This window comes from Trachymyrmex cornetzi, unplaced genomic scaffold (assembly GCF_001594075.2).
Source record: "Trachymyrmex cornetzi isolate Tcor2-1 unplaced genomic scaffold, Tcor1.1 scaffold223, whole genome shotgun sequence".
In the NCBI taxonomy this organism is placed as follows: Eukaryota; Metazoa; Arthropoda; class Insecta; order Hymenoptera; family Formicidae; genus Trachymyrmex; species Trachymyrmex cornetzi.
Window position 1 is genome coordinate 1,047,297 of NW_017296881.1, and position 21,155 is coordinate 1,068,451.

General features: G+C 37.6%; 1 protein-coding gene across 1 annotated transcript in view; it reads left to right on the forward strand.

The window, feature by feature from the left end:
- The first annotated feature begins 11,687 nt into the window (after nt 1–11,687).
- Blimp-1 (PR domain zinc finger protein 1) overlaps nt 11,688–21,155 on the forward strand; it is a 39,021-nt gene continuing 29,553 nt past the window's right edge. Inside the window, exon 1 of the mRNA XM_018506465.1 lies at nt 11,688–13,052. The gene's annotated coding sequence lies outside the window, so the exon portion shown is untranslated. The remainder of the gene's footprint in view (nt 13,053–21,155) is intronic.

A 21,155-nucleotide genomic window follows, 5' to 3' on the forward strand; every position in this document is an offset into this window, starting at 1 on the left:
CTATCGAAGACGACGGAAAGACTCCGATAGACAAAGCCGCCGATGAGAAGAATCGTTCGCTCGTCGCGTCGGTCGAAGCTCTCACGTCTCGTAACGTCTCGTAACGTCTCGTATGGGTGCAGCGTGTTGCACGCCGCTGCACATGCACGTCTCGCACACACACACACGCGTGCGCGCGCGCGCGGCCAAGCCGTTCAGGAACTGCGATGCGTGACCTAGTGCCGTTGCGGCGGCGTTCTACCTTCGAACTAGGTCTTCCTCGTTCCCAACTAAGTCCGCTAAGGCGGCGAATGAGCGTAGAAGGCCAGCGAGAATGCACCACGGCCGGGGGCCACCTCTCGCGCGAGTGCGGGTGCGAGTGCATCTACCGCGCGTGTCTAACGCGCGTTTATCCGCGCGCGAGTTCAGCGCAGGGACAATGCGGAGCGCGCGACGAGTGCTCAAGTGCTCTCGAATGTACACGACCCCACCGTAAGCCTTAGAACTCCTGCAAAACATGTCGCACGCGCGGTTCTAGGTCACGTTCATATACAGACTGCGCTCGCAGACGTTTCTCGCGACGATGATGAATTATAGAACTTAATTACAATAATGTGATAATGCATGCGAAATCACGCGCACGAAAACCAGGCGATTTCTGCAAATATCGAATTATAATATCGTAATTCTATAAATAATCACTAGGGATGTATTCATTGCGTTAAATTATCCGTGAGTTTTATTAATCTAAGTAATATGCTATCCAAACTTTTAATACTTAATAAACGTTGCGACTCCACAGATAATTACAAATGGAAAAGATTTATTAAATTATGTGTTTCATTAGTTGAAAATAAAAGAGGAGAAAAGTAACGAATTTAAATTTACGTGAATATTTGCATACAGCATTCAAATTTTTTGGCGTCATATTAGCATCTTATAATGGCCAACGTACTGATAATTTTTAAACCTCTCATATTCGTTTTCATTTATAGAATTACAATTACTACGCAAATTTTACACTACAAACAAAATTAATTTGATCGACAAATGCTCATGTTCAGTCGTTCGTGTAGAATATATTCAATTAGAAGTGAATTGATATTAATACGTATTTCATTACAAATATGCATTAATATTCTTCTGTGGTGTTCTACGTAGCATTAGATTAGTGTACTCGGCGTACGTCGCAACATTTCTTCATAAGAAACGAAATTTACACGAACCGCAGACGGAATACCGAAACGGGCGATTACGCAAGACGGGTCAAACCTACGTACGTCAGCCGCCATTAGGACGGCACCGTTAGAATTTGCTTGCGTTCACCCGTATTCGTATTATGCTACATGCGTGTTTATGGCGGAATATGTATTAACGCTGCGGACGAAACACCAACGGGGTCAATGCCTCCTATACGGAGCAGTATACCTCGCCGACTTTCCGTAAAGGTATGCCCAGAAACCTTACCCGAGATTCATGCTCGAGTCCAGATAGCGATAAAAACGAATGTGTTACGGGAATTTCCTTTTCAAAGCGTAATCCGCAGTAATCCTGGTGTCGCCGATTCTCACATCGAGATCCACCGCTGTTATTTACGACGCGATAAACTGCATGAAATAATTACTAATTTCATTACTTATTTCGATGTAAAAAGAGATGCTACGTAAATATCACTCATTTGTTTCAACATAATATGACATAACTCGTGTAAGGCCGGAATCAGACTACGCATTGAAGAATGAGATTGAAGACTGAAAGATTGAAGTTTGACTAATCAGAACAAAAAGGAGCCAAAATTTCATTCTCCTTATTGGTGAAATTTCAATCTTTAATCTTCAACCTCAATCTTCAATGTCTGATTCCGGCCTAACACGTCGTAATAGAAAAAAAGAATAGGAACATAAAGAAAAAATAAAAAGAATATACTTAAAAAAAGGACATACCTTTATTTTTTTACAATCAATTATTACAACCGAAATTGAATTTTAAAATTAATATTAAGAAATTTTAATGATCCAACATATTAAAATTTATTTTCTAGAAAACTTTGATTTTGAGTTGTATTGCTGTTTTGGCAAATGAGAGCGATATAATATCTAACTAAATCCATATAGTATTGATTTCTTTGCAAAATAAAGATGTTATTAAAGTATAAGTATAATTAATGCGAAATCTTACGATGTAAAAGTAAAAATAAGAGAAATTTGCAAATCAAATCACCGATATATTCGTCGACAATACATTGCTCCAGTCTATATCACATTAAATTCTTATACGATGTCCGTTTTCATTAGCACATTGTAAAAACGTTGACAAGGATAAGGGTACAGATAAAAGCCTAGTAAAAAAATCTATACAAGTAGGTACGATCAAATCCTTCGACGGTATAAGCGAAGGCGTAACTTTTACCTCGAGCGTTGAACTCTTGGCAAAAAGCTCGCACGGGAACGATGGTTCATCGAACGAGGTCGTGCACGACATCGTACGATGTAAATTTGATGACGATTTGAGGCATAAATAAAGTAGTTTATGAATTCATTACCTAAAAGTGAAAAATTGAATATGTGTGAGTCACATGTTATATACTTCGCATATAATCGCGAAATGGAACGTCCGATCAAATTGTACACGCATGATTGACAAATGTAATAAACCGGTCGATAAAAATGGCAAAAAAAATCATTTTTTCAACTGTAACCTCTGAGCGATATCTTGATTTTATCTCCTCGTTACTCGCGTTCGTTCTTCTTCCTGAGATGAACCCTCGCGGCGTAAATCAACCACAAAAGTTGAGGAGCGGACGACGTGGATTAATACTCACGATATATTAAACCACTGCTGAAATGTCGTAAAAAGAGTATCAAATTGCTTTATCTCTTTATTCAGAAAGATTATGTCCATAGTTGGAAATAATCTTGAAATTTATCATATAAAGTGCAAAGCTATTCCCAAAACTGTCGGAATTTTATTTTTACATTGAAATAAGCATCATTTATTCTTAGTTATAAATTCAAATATAATCTGAAACATTTTCAACTAAAAAGAAATATTACCGCGAATTAGCGTATATTTTGCCAGTGCTACAAATTAAAATATATTCTCACTGCTATTTATTGACCTCCGTTATATTCTTACGAATTAAAATCTTTTCCGACAATATAAAATTGTACATCCCTTGCACACATTTTAAAATGAATTTTACTGTAATATCATCTACAATATACATATATATTTCAAACTTCTCCGTCATTCTCCGTCGCCATTACCTATATAACTTAATTCAATTCCCTTATTAACAATTCTAATTGCAGAGTATGCGAAAGAAGAAGAAACACACTTGTTTACCTATTAAAGTTCACACGGAGTTCGATGCGTGAAAGAAAGAAGAAGAGAAGCACACGTAAAATCCGTGTGAAGGAAGATTGGAGAACGGACGGTTAAAAGAGCGATTTCGCGCGTCGCCGTTCATTGGTCTCCCGCACACGGACGATTCGCCGCCGATGGGGTCCCATGGCGCGATGATGCGGTTTACGAAGCGAGAGGGGGCTCGACGAATCAACGGGAAAGAGTAAGAGAGAAAAGAGAAAGAGAGAGAGAGAGGGGACGGACGGTGGCAACCTCGAGGAAACAGAGCGGTCGTCGACCCCTAAAAATACTCTTACGCATTGTGTGCCACTTCACTTCTGAGCGGTCTCGAAGCGGATGGAACGGGCTCCGCTCTCATCCTTGCGCGGCGAGTCAGCGAGAACAAACCTCGGTGTTCACCGATTCGTTCGATATTACTTGTGATGCACATACATATACGTAGGGATTACGTACAAAGCGGCGCTGCTGCTGTCCCCCGTTGGCTCCCGATCTTTCAGGTCCATCAGACGCCTCCTCTCGCATCGATCATTCCCTAGGACCCGAAGAGCTAACAGTACTTTGCTGGCTAGGCTAGTCAGACGTTGAGACTGTCAGGGACGTACCGCTCGAATTTCAGAGCCCACCTTCCGTTGTCGTGCCCTTTCCGAGGAACGAACTCGAGAACGAGCTTTGGAGGGGCCGCAGATGGGCTCACGGTATCGGCTTTCGGGGAACGGGATCCTACGATCTGTTGTATCACCGTACGACAAACGAATGCCTCAGACGTGCCACCGAGAATGAGGGTCGTATTCTCATAGAGTTATTACGGGACTATATACTCGTAAGAGAATTCCAAAGATAGATTCTTTTATAGACCCCGAAATACCGGATATCCTTCTTATCGTTGGAAGACAGACAAAAAAATATTTGCTTTTATCAATCGCCCAGCTAATTGATGTTAGAAATAAAAGAACTCCACTGGATTTTCTAAGGGCGAAAACGAATAACGGAATATTGGCTTCTTTCAATATGGATTGTAAATAATTCTACTATTAATTTATTAAATCTCATTGTTCAAATATTTAATACTGGATTAGTAAATATAATCGTAAATTTCCCATTAAAATCTTTCATTAATCTTGTTTAAAAAAGCAAAATTAGAATCGATTGAGCGTTATTATATTTATGACAAGCTTTCGAAGAAGATATTTCGATTGCTAGACGGATTACTACGGATCGATATGATGTACCGTTTCTTTCTTACAAAATAGCAAACTCAAACAGAAATGACCGAAATCTCGTTTTAACCGGCTAGACATGGATATTTTGGGATTGGCATTTTCCAAAATTATCATGTATCTAAAAGTTTTGCTCATTTTATATAAATTAATAACGGTGTGCAGAAATAGAATGTCTCCTATAGTATATAAAAATCTAAATGTTTAAATATAATTTAAAATATGTAACGTTTTGAACAAAAAAAACCGTATATACTTTTAAAGAATAATTTCTCATATTTATAATTTTCATATTTAAACTCATTATTTCTAATATTTATAGATAAATATCGTATTATTAATTCCGATTTAAAAAGTTCACTTCCAAGATATTTATAATATATCCAATAATTTTAATTATTTAGTTACAATTTTCTATAGTGATTTATAAAAATATTTCCATTATATATGTACATATGCGAATAATATGGTGATATTAACAGTCATGTAACACATTTTCATTCATAAGTGTATGCCATTTTTGGTCAGAATGTAACTTCTTTCTTGATAGGGGTACAACACGAGAAAAGTTCTTTCAATATAGGTGAAGTGAGATGAGTTTCCCGTATGATTTGTATGTTACGAATAAAACGGACACCTTCTTTCATGATAGGGAAAATAACCTATCATTTGAAAAAGCTCATTTAAAGTTCGACTATCTTCAGATGTCATATTGTATGACATCAGATTAATTTTCTTAAAAACATAATAATTTAATAATTGTTTCTGAAACATGTAAAATATGCGGCAAACCGAGATATCTGACTGATATATCATGTAAAAGTAATAAAATAATTTCTGAAATAATGTAGCTGTTTTTGACAGCTGAGAAATTATCATTATTTCAAGAATTATTTTACAGTTCTGTATGATATATTGGATAGATGTCTCAGTTTGCTGCATATTTGATAGATTTCATGATAACGAAATTATTATATTTTTAAGGATAATCTAACCAATAAAGTTGTGCATAGCAATTAATCCAATGTCGTACAACCAATATGGCGCATTGAAATGGTAGAGTTTCAAGACATTCTGAGAAACATTGGTATTACTTAAGGCATAACGGGGATTCTCCTTCTTCAACTCAGTTTCTAAAAAAAACCACTTTTAATCTCAAAAACTATTAATCAATTCTTTCTTTTACAGCGACCACTCAATTACATGAATTATTCATTTTCATATCGTCATGGATATTTATAGGCTTATAAGATATCATTCTTAAAAAAAAATTAACTCTAATTAAAATTTAATTTGCAATCAAAATTAAAGAATTAAATTTAGAAAACAATTAAATTTTGCAACTTACTTTTTATGAATTTAGAGATACCTTATAAGTCTATAATTAAGGGGTTCGAAAACTTAACTCTGGTTTCGATGAAAGTTTTGTAATTAAATTACAAAAGCGTCAACATGATTCCGCTTTTTTGAATTTTAACGATGTTACGAATAATTTTAGAAGACTTTCTGTTCATAAAAAAAAAATCAGATTCAGCAACGGTCAGACGAGCTGCATACCGTTACATATGTCACTATAAATATACAATGCAAGTCAGTATCTCTCTCGGGAAGAGCAAAATCGCGCTATTTATCTTTCCGACAACGGTAGCTGCCGCAATCGGTCTAAACGTCCACTCTAATTTTGCCACGGCGAGAGTGGGGTCTGATCTCTCTTGTTCTCTCCAGATAAATTCCGCGTCACGAAAATAATTATTTGTCAGCAATTTCATTACTATTTGTAAAAAGATTCAAAATATTTTTGTAGACAAAAATAAAAATAATCCGCATCTGAAGAATGAAGAGTGTTACTTATTTCGTGAGGAATATTTTTGATCGATATACAAAAAAAATTGCATCTTAATAAACAGTTAATAAACCGCTAGCTAATTATTCTAAAGACGCAATCTCTCTTTCTTTCTTTCTCATTCGCTCGCTCGTTCAAATATTCAATACTAGTTGCCTTCGAGGGAAGATCGCCTTCGAGGATGGTGACCGCGCGCGATGGCGACCGTAATCGCTCTTCCGCGGCGATCTAAAAGCGAGACGCGACGAGAGAGCCATCCTCTCCTATCTGCCCCGATGTAGGTGAAGTGGCTTTTCTAATGATACGAAGCGTGCGAGCTGACGAAGACACGTCCAAGTATCTCACGCGCTCACCACACGGGGAACCGTGCGAGGGTCCGCCTCTGCTACCTTCTAGTAGACGAGGATGAAACGGAAGAGAACGAGGAGGAGCGGCGGTGGCGGCGATGCGCGAAGTAAACTAGTGCATCCCCAAGTCGGAGAACCGCGCGCGGCGGCGTGTGCAACACGTAACGACGTGTTGTAAGGAGAGTATTTTCAAGGGGGGTTAACGAACCCGAGAGGCGCCGAGCCGGCCATCTTCGCCGGTCGTGTCTTACTTTGCGCGCTTCCCCGGCACCTTGCGAGGCTGCTTGTCTTTGCGAACGACGCGGCCACCGGCTCGACGACGATGCAGCTGAGGGAAATCGGCCATTTTTTCTCCCGATTCCGCGAACGTGATTTTAATTTGAGTTCCGTTCGAAAGTCGATCTCCACGGACAAAGCCCGGCGCGACGCGACGTTATACGTTCATCCCGCTTTGCACACTGAACGAAAAGAGTACATTTGGTAGTAGCTACCAAATGTTGAGTGAAATAATTTCAATTAAATAGTCGATTGATAAAATCAAAAATAATTTTATTTTTCTAAATATTTAGTAATTACCAACGGTTGGTTACATTATTGGTTTTTTTTTTATAATGCTTACTAAATATTTAGAAAAGTAAAATTATTGTTTGTTATATTAACTGATTATTTAATAAACATTATTTCACTCAACATTTTGTGGTTATTACCACATTCTTTTTTCAGCCCACCCCGCGGCGATCTTATAATGAATAGGCAAAAAACCACTATTGAATTTCGTCGTTTTGTTCAAAGTAGCGAACCGAGTTATGCAGTATATAGACACGTTTAATAAATCAAATTTTGGCAAATATAACTGATAATTTTAGGTAAAATCAATTGTCTTTTAATAAGGATATTTTGGTTATTCGAAATTTTATTTTTGGCTGCAAGTTGGTAAATTTTTGCAAAGTTTTTGAATGATTGATGAATGTACCTGTAAACGTATACATACCCGACTTGCAATTTACCTCACAATCTGATATAATCTAGGAACTATGCGAGTTCGTGAAACCGCGCGGATGCTGCAACTGCTCCCAAGGTGAAGGTATCCTCGTGAAAAGTGGCGATTCAGCGTGACCATCGACGGACCGCCACCGCGCCGTACGCAATGCACGCGGTAACGACAAGTTAGCTAAGTAGTGCAAGCGTAAGAGAGTGCTCGGCTCTAGAGGTCAGTAACCACTCGCGATCGCTTCGTTCCGTTCCGGTTACCCGCTCCGGCACAGCATGGGCAACCTTCTCCCTAGAACTCACTTATTAGTGTTTTCGCATTCGAAGCAAACGGCGAGCCATTCCGTCCAACTTTGCGCATCACAGAAGTTCGCCCTACGTTGTATAATGACGTTAGAGTTCTCTTGCGGCACCGTTATTCGAATGCGATAAGTATCGTAAGTCCCCATTTACGCAGTCCTTCCGAGGGAACTTTCCCGGCCCCAGGAAAACGATTAGAGTACAATTTTGCATTTTATAAGTAACAAACTTGATTTTTTATAGATTACATATAGATATATGTTTTTATATAAATTAAGTACAGATATATATATATATATTTTTATAGATTAAATGTAGATATATATGTATATATTGTATATTCGATGAAAAAGAACTGTGTGATTGATGTTTCTCCAAGTATCTCAAATAATTGATCTTTCGTGTGGAAGAGGGTGTAACGATAATGCATTTTTAGCTTGACTTTAGTTAACTGAATGAAACATGATTCTCTCCTTTTTTATTAACAGAGATTTTTATAAAAACCCAGCTCTTAGCAACCGTGACTTTCTTTTCAATGAGGATGCACTAACATTCTCAGAGCCCCAATTATCAGATATATCTATCTTCTTACTTTTTACGGAACGCAAGGCTTTAACATTAATTCAATTCACCCTCCGATTGCATTCATTCATGATAACATCACGTAACAAGAAGATATTTCAATCGCGCAATCTTATTCTTCGAACAAGTCGAGTTCACACTAATGAAATGCAATTCGGAGTATAATTATCGACCATGAAAAAATTAATTGGAGAATAAGGGAATGTTGAGAAATTACGCCTTAAAGCAGCGACATTCCATCCGCGAATCGTTCAATGATATTCCGTTACTGTGCGATTTCCTGTTCTGATCGCATCCTCCTTCCACGAGTACCCATCTTATTCTTGCCACCCAAAGTGCTCCTGGATGGTGATTGATGTGAAATGTCGGTGGTCACGGATTATCTTAAATCATCACGTTTTTCTCTCTTCAGAGATAAGACAGCACTTGCATTAAAAAACATTCCTACCTACGTAACAATAAATTTATAAATGGTTTTCCAAATTTTTTATTACAATATTACAATACATGCATCATATATTGCAATATATAAATTTACATTACAAATTGAATAAACAAAAAAATTAATTTACGATTTTAAATGATAAAATCTAATTTAACGAGTTGCACACTCGACACTGCAAATTCGACATTGCCATAAATTTACATAAATTTATTAAAAACTAACTCGTCATTATTCAGGTATATGATTCCAGAGAAACGGAATTCAGTTTCGAGAATCTCGCTAAACTCCTAATTTTCGAATTTATATACTATATCAGAGTATCTAATTATAAATTCATTATATTACACAACTGGATTTAAGCCATTTCTCTCAAATAAAAATATTCTGTATATTGTTATAAAATGACCTCACAACTTCATACGTATTACGCAACTCGGAACAATCATATAGATTTATAAATCGGATAGAGTTGGTTTCGTTAGCCGTGCAAGGAATTATACGTAGGCGTCGACTCCGGAGACTTCAATGCTAGATAGGAGGACTCTGTGAGCGCGAAGCTCAGCAGATGCCAATGAAGCCATAGCCATATCTCTGTATCCATTCGTATATTCGCAAGGCTGATGTTTTTTGTGCTAACGCAAAAAATATGAACGGCACAAAATCGACGCTCTTCAACTGGAAAGCAGCTTTATCGTAATCATGACGATCGGATCTGTACAACATAGTACCTCTCGGCTACATTGCGGCAACATTGAACTCTTACAAATTATGGTATAATATTGCAAAGATATTACAGAGGCATGGAATTGCAAAGTACAAGGTTGCAACAATATTGTAGTAACGTTCGTTATATCAACGATAAGCTTGATAAGTAAAATCTATGCAGCAAGGAATGCAGCGATAAAAGTAGAAAAGTGAGGATTATAATTTATTGCAATATTTCGACATTAATTATCTATGAGTTAAATATATTAGTTAACTATGTAAGCTAAAGTTAGGAAAACCTTAATTTGAACAGCTATTATCTAGAAAATAAGGACAATACGTTCTCAAATTCACATCGCATTTAATTAAAATTCAGTACAAATTAATGATAATCAAACAATAGATAGCTTAGATAATTTACCTATTATTTATGATACTACTAAAAAATTCAAAGAATTTGTCATTAAGATTGAAGTCTAAATAATATAAAATAAGCTTTCCATATTCAAGAATACATTATTTTATACGTAATAGTTTTAAATTATTTTGTATAAAAATTCGATTAACATCACGTTTTCGAGATAACATCTCATACAATATTCCCTGCACAATGATCTATTAATATATAAAATATAATTCGTTTACGAATCATCGGAAATTTGAAAAAATTACCAAGATTAAACCAGTAAAGTTAAATTATAATAATTCTTTTTTTACAACGAGAGAATACCGATTATAATAAGAATCATCTTATTTGGCGATCGGTTATACCGGAAACGCAGACGAAATCGAGAGGGCCACTTCTCGCGCGTCGTGAAAGGTAGTTAAAAACAAAACTGTAATACGTTGATCGCCGTCGTTATCGGTCATCTCCATCTCATCAGCGGTCATCAGATTCCCCGTCGTTGCCCCTCGGCCGTTGAGAGATCCAGGGACTGATGGCACGAATACTCGAAGCAGCTCTGCTGTCCGCAGGATTTTGTAAGCAAAATTGATGTAAATATAATCATTGGGAATCGGACGACTTGTATTTTCAGGTATTTTCGGAGGTCAGTAACCAGAAGAAATGGAAAAGGTGCATACGAACGCTCGGAGGGACTACTGTTGTAGATCGCCGATATACGGCATCTTGTAAGAAAAAATTCTCTTAAATAAAATCTACTAGCGAATATGATGATGATCATCGACTTGTATTTTCGGAGGTCAGTAACCAGAGAACATGGAAGGCATGCTTGTCCGCCGTTCATAAGGAGGGAGACGGAAGAAGAGACTTACACGCGTATACACTCGAGGTAGACTCCAAAGAGGACAGAGGAAAATGTACGGGATGGAGGGGATGTAAGGAGGGAGAAGGATAGGAAGGCGGAGTAAGAGGTCGAGAAAAAGAGAAGAGAAAGGATGAATTAACAGACAGGGAAAAGGATAGAATGAAGAATAAGGCAGGATACATAAAAGAGAGAGAGGGATAGAGAAGATGCGGAGTAGGAGACAAGTAAAAAGAAGTAAGAGATAGGGAAAGGGAAAGAAAGAGAGACAGAGTAGAACGCATGGAAAAGAGACTAGGAAAAGGAAAGATGAAGTGGGAGACAGAGGAAAAGAGGTAAGGAGAGACAGTACAGGGAAGGTGAAAGAAGAGAGAGGAAAGATAAAATAAGAGACGGAGGAAAAGAGAGGAGAGAACGTTAGCTCCCACGGAAGAAAAGAGATGAATCGAAGAGAAGATGGAACGAAGAATGAAACGAAACGAGTCGGTGATGAGCACGAAAGAAGTTTCTCACAAAGTTTAAACATTTATTAATAAAAGTCTGAAATCTCTGGAATCTCCTTATAATATTCTTCTGTATTTTTTAGCATTTTCTTCTGCGCGCTGAGAATGCTGCAAATCAATCATTTTATTCCGTGTTTGTGCCATTGATAAAGCAAAGACTGAGGGCAAAGGCCTGCAAATGAGGAATTTGCTTTAACGTGATAAAGATAAAAATAAAAAGTTGGATGCTTTAGAGGGTGGAATCTAAGAATAAAAGGATACAGAAAAGTGTGAAAGAAAACATAGCAACGATTAGAGAGACTGAGGACACGGTAAGGAGGACGAGAGGGGTTCATCGCAGGCGAAAGGGAGACGAGCGTGAGGAGGATGAGGTGTAAGAGAAGGTGAAGGAGGCGAGTGATAGCGTACACACGGGAGAGAAGAACTCGATGCCGAGCGATGCTGAAACGGGGGTGGGGAAGAGTACCGTTGCTTCTGTCGATGGGGAATGTCGGCGTGCGCGCACGAACGAAACGAATAACCGCCTGTATACCGCGGCGAGTATACCAACCTGGACGGAACGAACGAGGAAAGACAACGTGCGCCGCACGGAGGAAGAAAAGAGGGAACGGACACGAACGATCGTACCAACGAGCGAGCGAGCGAGCCGAGTGTGCAGCACGAGGTGTTCACCGCGTGGCCGTAAAGAGAGAACAACCAACGCCGAGAGAACCAACGGCCCATCGTCGTCATCGCGACTCTGCCTCCTCTTCCTTCCTTAGTCCCCTCGCCGGTCCCCTCGTGTATACACACACAGCAACACGCACACACCTACCTGCGGTACGTACGCACGTAGGCCCGCCCGCTTGCTCGCGGCCTGCCTACGTGGGTCACGCACACGTGCGAGAGCGAGAGCACGGGCAAGGAGACACCTAGACTCACCTTACCCGCTTCGTACTCGTCAGTTGGAACCACGCGGCTCTGCACGGTGTACACGACCGTACGTCAAGGACGAGGTAGTCCTCGACGTACTGCCGGCGCGGATCAAGAAAAAGAAAGAGAAAAAGAGAGAAGAGACAGAGAGAGAGAGAGAGAGAGAGAGAAAGGAGTCCTGACGCGATTACGAGAGAGCCACACTGGGTTCGACCATCTCGTCGTAACCGGCCACCACGCGCAAAAGGGTGCGAAAACGTTCCGCGACGATAATAAACTAACATCAACAACGCAACGATACAGTTGAGGGTGGTGGTGCACAGTGGTGCCCCGTGAATCGCGAGATACCGTCTAAATATAGTGACATTGCACTACGAGATTGTCCCACCGGGTTGGTATCCGATATTTCAGTGTCAAAGAATTCGAAGAAACTTTCGCGAGACGTGAATCGCGGCGACACAATCGGTTTGACACGACATCGATGGTGGATTATCAGCCGGTCGTCGCCGGACTGGAGATATGTTCGTGACTTCAACGTGTGAACTTTGACAGTTCGTCGTGAGAGGATTCACCGGCTGCCAGGCAGACACGTTGCAAGGTGAGTCTAATAAATTTTGTGATTATTTCTATTCGAAAAGTACAGATGTACGGTGAGAGATGTATTTATGGCCACGAATAATAATCGCTTTGTTTATTCCTGAAATAAATCTCAACCAGAGTGTACACAACGCAAATATCAACACGTGATTAGACAAATGACAATATAAATAGGTACTTTAAAAACATTATCGATATATTTAGAAAAGATCGGTTAACATTTTCGTACAAAACTTAATTGACGTCAATACTTTTTTTTAAATGTGCTATTTTTTAGCAGCCTTTGAAACTTTAATTTTACAATTACTTATTTTTGAACGGAGAATTATCTTTACGTCGGATTCTAAACTTAAATATTGTATGTTACATCATTTGTCGCGTTTAAAGGAGATAGGAATCGAGAGCTATTTACTCTTGAAAGACATATGTAACAATAAATTATCAGATTTTGAGATTTACAATAATATAATACTCTTCAGCGATTTTATAATCAAGGATTATTATATATGGTATACTTTAATAATGAATTGAAATTGATTGATTACAATGTATTTATAAACTTTATGTAATCTCGGTTGAATTTAAAATGTTTTCTCAGTATCTTTATATACAAGCATTTCTCTTGTATTTTGTAATTAATCTAAAAATATTGAATTCACATTAAAATTTAAATCACTATATAAATTTATGTTCGTAAAATTCAAGTAAGGGATGATATTTCACTTCCATTATAATATAACTGATGTCTAGCGAATTAAATTAATGTGCGACATAATCGGCAAACGATCGGAAATCTTATTAAAATCATCGTCGAGAATTAATTCCGAAAAGCTTCACGCTTTTCTTCTACATTATTGAATAAAATGTGCAAATCCGTCCTCTCGTTAATAATACTCGCATCCGCCATTTCATCGAGATATCATTACGATGCAGAGCATTGTAAATAAATCAGGAGACTATCAATGTACATTCATCTAGTCAAATCGTATTAACTTGATAGTGTTTTTAAGTCTCCGTGTTATCGTTCATGGTTAATAAAGCCAGGTACAACGAACTTACAAGCAGAAAATAAAATGAATAAATTAACAACAATGTAGTGACGGAGCCCAACAATTATGTAATTTTGCATAACGGTCCATCGGGACGGCGCGGTGTCGGCAAAGCAAGTCGAATAAAACGGCGAGCATAATCGCGCGGAACGAAAATGAATATATACGAGGCAGTCCCGAGTACTTTGAACCCTTCGATATACGCGTTACGTCACGGGAGATGCTCTTCGAATACAGAAAGTGTTTCTTCACGCTCGTTCTTCGAGAGCCTCCGTGTGTCCCTAACGGTACCGGGACCAAACCGAAAGTATGGAAAAAAACAACGGTAAAAGCAATAACGCTGCTCGTGTTTTGCGAAGTGTTCCGCGATATTGCAACATACGGATCCTCCGCAATTGATTTTTATATAATACATCATCATCTCGGTTCTTTTTGATCATATTCAAAACCGATATGTTATCCCAGCAAAATCTGTCTACGATATTATAAGGTTCTATTACGATTCCATTATTTGAACAAAATGTAAAAATTATAAAATTTTTCGAGATTTTTTTAGATTCTCTGTCTATGATAATATTTTGTATTATACAAGTTTTATATAATATTCTAAAATTGTCACTACATAATAAAGAAAATCTTTAAATATATATTATCCGATAATCCACTCAACAAATCAACATTTGATTTATCTTCTCATTTGTGAATCAATGTAAAATGAAAAATCATAAAAAATGAATCTTTCTACAGTGTGAAAGTTCGCAAGAGATCATTAAACCAAAAATAAATAATTATCTGCCGCATTTAAACTTTTCTGCGGACAAAGCCATGAATTATAAACGCCTATTATCGATTCTCCTCTTCTTTTCTCTTTGAACGAGTAAACAATTAATTTTTTTACGTCACATCATGCGTTTTAATGCGCATCCGTTAGCCGAACGTAATATCGATTCGTGAACGATCAAAACCGTCTGCTTATCATAGGAACGAGAAGTGTTGCAGGGAAACACCGTTAAACGCACGTATTTCCTAATATGACATAACGGTGTGCGGCCTCCCACTTTTTCTTCGGCCGAACGAAATTTTCGTCGGCTCGTAACTCTCGATACGGCCGAGGAAAATCTCGGCTTGGAGAAGGACGACGTTTCTTATTTGAAACAAAATCCCACTACGGACGATGATAAAAGAGGAAGTGGGACGGAGAACGAAAAGGGACAGCGAGTGGAAAATTGTTGAGGCGTCAAAGGATTACAAAGTATAAAGGAAGTCGAGAGCGGAAACGAGTCCTTTGTATCTACGGCCCACGTTTGCTATCAGGCGTTGCTTCAAGAAGTACGGAGAGACTTTATCTTTATCGAATGCGCACTGTGATCTGATAATCATAAAATAGAAAGATGGATCTTCAGAAAATTCGATAATTTGGCTTTACAGTTTATGAGTTAGATAAAATTTTTAGAAAAAGGGAAAATGCTTAATCTCTATAAACAGTTGCAGTGTATTACTCCTATTAATTCTTTATAAAAATTAAATTTCCTTAAAAATATGACGTATGTAAGAAAATAAAAGTATAAGAATATAAATGTTCTCTTAAAAAATATATAAATATTTAAATATTAAATGCGAAATATCTAAATGTATGTGTGTGTAATTAATTTATGAATGTATCACTGTAATTATTAATTTTATACATATTTAATATGATGTATCTGATAGGGGATTACTGCATAAGGAATAATATGACTATCTATAGAGAATATACAAAACAGTTCAAATATTCTCTACAACATAAATAGATATCAAAATAGAGTCTACATTTGAAATTTATAACAGTTCGTCCTATATTCAAAATAAAAATTAGACAATATTAAATCAGAAGAAAAACTTTAAACAATCTTTTCTATATGATATAAAAAATTGCATTAATACACATAATATTGATAAAATGTATCTTGATCAAAACTAATCGGAAAAGATAGTACGATTTATAATTAATAAACAGTTTCTAGAATAATGTAAAATAAGAATTGAAATGATGCGGATTAATTAAGTCTCTCATAATTTAAAAAATACTCTGACCGTAAAAGTACTAGAGAAATTGATAAAAAATAGTATGAAAGAAATTGTTATATATATGCCATATAAATACATGTGCTGTGCTATTTTTTTTGAAAATTTTTTCTATATATAATTTTGGAAGAGAGAATAGTCTATGTATATGTTTAAGAATGCAAATCCGAAAATCCATTTGAGATATTTACGATTTGATCATGCATTCGCAAATCGAGCTTTCCCGGAATCGTATCGACTTCAATTATCAATTCAACATTCTTCATCCTGCTGCCAACGGCTAAATATTCTGCGATTATGAATATCATACTAGGGTATTTTCAAGTGCCAGTTCGATGGCCAGTACCGTTTTCTCGCGTGTTACAGGATAAGTGCTTTTCAATTTTGAGAATGGCACGCTGTGGGAGAGGATAATAACGCTTGCAGGTGCCTACTAATGTGACATAACGGTATCCGTAGCCGCGGTTCGTAGCCGCGGTCACTGCGAACTTGCGTATATGTAATCATTTTGGGATTGGAGGTGGGGTAAAGGGTAGGAGAGGTGGACGTGAGAAAGAAAGAAAAAGAGAGAGAAAGAGAGGGAGTGAGAGAAAGAGAAGCCAGGGAGAGGGGGGGGGGCGGTCGATTTATTGGAACGGTCGTTGCACTTTTCGTACGGGGGGCACTGATCGAAAAGATCCGTACTTTCTTGCGTGTTTGCGAAGCGCCCGAAGATCGAGAGATATTCCCAATCCAGCATCATTCGACCTGACTTAATATTTTATTTGCTTCTGTCACTACCGATTGTCAATTAAACACGGGATAATAAAGATTTCATCTTTACGATAATAATAAAGATCATTACTGCTTCTCGATAAATTTATTATGTTGTCATTGTCGAAAACAGAAATGAAAAAAAAGAATACATACTGATAAAATATTTTCTTTAAATGATACACTAAGAAAAATTTCTGATTGGATGAACCAGACTCCTGATTCTTTCAACCAAAATTATAATAAATTCAATCAAAAAAAAAACAGTTCTGATTTTTTAACCAGAGTTACTATTAATGCAACTAAACTTTTACCAATGTATAAATTCCAATAAATAAGTACACTACAATATACTCAGATGTAGCGACATAATTGAGAACGTAGATAAGTTCCAATTACAAATTGTTTTGTAGCTGGATCTTCTTCTCGATTGTCTACGGGAAGGTAATTTACGCGTGCGTGTCTCGGGATATGTATATTATTCGGCGCCACGTATGGCAACGGTGTCATAATCTAATCAACGGGAAATCGGACTGTGCGCATGGCGCGGCTTTCTCCGTCTTTAGAAAAAAAAAAATCAAGGGTAGTCGATGACCGTGTCGTTCCTAGGCCTAGCCTAGATTCGTCGTCCGCCGCGGACGAGCGGCGAGGCTGAAAGTACCGTAGCGCCATTTTCCATGCAAAAATTGCGCTTGTCCTGTGCGATTCCGCGATAATACGCACGCCGAACCGTAAAGTATTACGCGCTACCGTAACGATGACCGTCCGACGCGCGTATACGGGGTGTCCCGTTCGGCGCGTCGTTATGTTCAATAAACGGCGTATATATCTATTATAATGTAATTCTCAAAATCTTGCTTCGCGCGTTACCCCGATGACCAAGTGAAATTCTTCACGTGATTTGAAACACCATTGCAATTTGACGGAATACCGCTCGTTTGCTACAACAACATAACTAAAAAATTATCATTTATGAGTTTGTGAGTTACATGCAAAAAAAAAAGAATGGCAACTTAAAGAAAAGAGGAAAGAACGTATCTTAAAATAACATACTTTATTCTTCGACAATCAATTATTATACCAAAATTGCATTTCAAAACTATAAATATTGTAACAAATGAATGATATTCGGTTAATTTCGATAAATTTGCAAGAGGCTAAATTTTTCTTTAAGATCGATTGTTAACGTATTAATGAACAGCAATATAATGTTTACTGTGTAATAATGAAATTGTGATAGTATAAATAATTCGAACGCGTTATTATTATTTATTATTATTTTATGCAGTACCGAATGACAATTTTAATTATTTAATATGTCGCTGATAAAAATAAAATTTCGTTCGAATTGCTGGAACGATGGGCACTTCACACGTTTATCATTAGCACTTTCGAAAAGAGGGACTTGCTCCGCTGAAGGTTTTCTCATTCGTAGTGAAGGCTCTAGCGGACAGACACGCCGAATTAGTGCAAATTTTCTCCCGGCGATCGGAGTGCAATAAACTCGGCCTGCATTTTCTGCGGCGCGCAAGCTAGCTCTCCAAAGTATTACGCGGTACCATAACCCCGATTATGCTATCTATAGGGTGACTGCGAAACGTACTAAGCCTAATTCGTTATTTAGAATATATGAAAAAATGTTCACACATAATCGATTCTCTCTCTCTCTCTCTCTCTCTCTCTCTCTCTCTCTCTCCCCCTTCTCTTCCCCTTCTACCTCCGTTTCTTCTCTTTTTCTCTTGGTTTCTCTCTCTCCCCCCCTCTCTCTCTATCTCTCTGTTTTTCTCTGCACTGAACTCGGAAGTGTTACGTCCGTGTCTATCGGGTGCCGCTAGATCGCTCATGAACCTGCGGCCCTAATGTGTACGATCAGTATGAGGAGATAAATCCAGGAACAATGAAAATAAGTTGAATTCGTGTCAGCCGTACTGCATACGTGATGTGACACAACTCGTAAATAAAACGCGTCGCACGATGATTATGTGGCACATCCGCGAAAAAAAAATCAGTGTTTGCTGAATGAAAAAAAGGCACTACTCGTTATCTTCTAAAACAAAATGGATTCTCGTCTCTCCTTTGCAGTTTTTCATCGTAAGACAATTTCAAAATACTGTTCTCTACGATCAGTGTAAATGAAAATATCATGCGGAAAGAATGATTTTGTTGAAATATCTAATAATGTAAATAGATACAGATCTGAAATAATAATTTGGTTGGACTATCAAAATAATTGCATTGAACACTCAAGCATAATAAGCAATGCTGCAAAAAAATTTTGACATTCTAGCAGCAACCTTTTACATAATTGTTTTATTAGTCTAACAAAATTATTTTCAGATCTGTATCTAGCTATAAATATTAGATTTAGCAAAATCATTGCACGATTTCCATGCATGATGTTTACTTCGTTCCTTCAAGTCTGCCTTATATTTTGTTTTGAAAATCTCACGCGAAGAATTGAAAATCGATTTTTTAATGATGATAATACAAGTATTTGATGACCGGATGGGCTATTTTCATTAAGATTTGGAAGTCCGTCAGTGAAAGCACGATTCGCTTGACAAAAGTGCCGCGTTGGCGTCGGTGCAACTGCGGTCGTGTGCGGTCATTATGCGCTCGCTTCCTTATTCTCACTTACACCGCAGCCCGCAGAATTTATCGTGATAAAATTCCCATCGCAGCCTGTGCGAAGCACCGCACCTCGGATCGTCAACATCTCGGAATACGCGTAAGACGAGTTATACCAGTGTTTATCATAAGAACTCGTTAAATCCTCGTTTGTTTACGGATGAAAACTTTTTTAAACTCGTCCTGTACCGTCGATCGTTGGTTAAATTGCGAAATAAATATTCAAAAGCAACGCAAATTAAACTTTATTATTATGTATTTTACTTCTCTGTAATATATAATTATAGTTACACAAATAACAAGAAACTATAAATATATTAAATTAGATTTTCAGAATTTTAATATTTCGAAAATTGTAAATAATTTAAACGGTAAAAACATGTTTGGAATCGAAAAAAAACATGCGACAAAAACATCGAAAGATACAAATGTTTGAATTCGGTGAATTGAGATTCGACTGAAATCTTAGTCTGAAGTCTATATTTGAATATTTAAGGTCGAAGATTTACATTTCGAAATAATTGTAATTTATTTCACTTATTTATACATCAATGTGAGATTAATATTCTACTCTGAAAAAAATGTTGCAAAATCATCAGCAACGAAAATGAGAGGTTGACGCGGGAATTCTGAGTTACCCGGTATACCGAGTGTGCGATCTAGATGAAAATTAGCGTAAATCGGCAGAGAATCGAATCGCGGAGGTCAAAGCGCGCATCGAGCGTCGAAGTATCACGGGCGCGCGCGGGGCGCTTATATACCGGGTGTCCACCGGCGAAAGGATGACGTCTACGGATGGGAAGGAAGGCTCGAGCGGTGCGGAATCGACTCGAGCGCTCGCGTATATAGGAGGCTCGCGAGGCGAGGAGTCAATGACCGTTCTACATTGACGCGTTGCTCCGGCCCGAGTGCCGGCTGAGTTGAGTAAAGTCACGGCCAGCCGTCAGCCGTGAGATTCCCTCCCTTCACTTCACTTCGCTTCGCTTTAGCCTTGCTGCTCGGCCCAGCGACGGCGACGAGCCGCGCGCGAGTAGTTGAACTCGTCGCTTCTTCCCCGGGGCGAATAAAATCAAATTGGGATAGATATATCGGTGAATGACCGATCTTAAAGAGAGGACACTATTAAGGATGACTGAATCTGGCTGTATGTATGAGATACTGCAAAAATTATAATGGAAACATTTGATAATGAATAATTGGGATCGTTTCAGAGAAATATTTTTGGAGAGCATAAATTGTTAAATATTTGAAGAGAATACTTTGCGAACATCTATTATATATTACAGAGAAGTAAAATACGTAGAATAAAATAGATGTAGAATATTCGTTGATATGTACATAAATCTTTTCTGTTAAATAATTAAATTTTACTTTTAAAATGTGTAACCTTTCGAAAATTTTCTTTTTTGATCATTATGTAAAATTTTTTTTTTTCTTGATTCCTTAATTTATTACACATGCAAGACAACATTAATTTAGTACCGCTACTGGTTTTTTGTAAAAAGAAACTTGAAGGACCCATAATTAAATTCTTTTTATTAAAATTTTATTTTTCGTTCGTTATATGTTATAATAAACTTTTGATCTTGATGTATAAGACCTCACTTGCT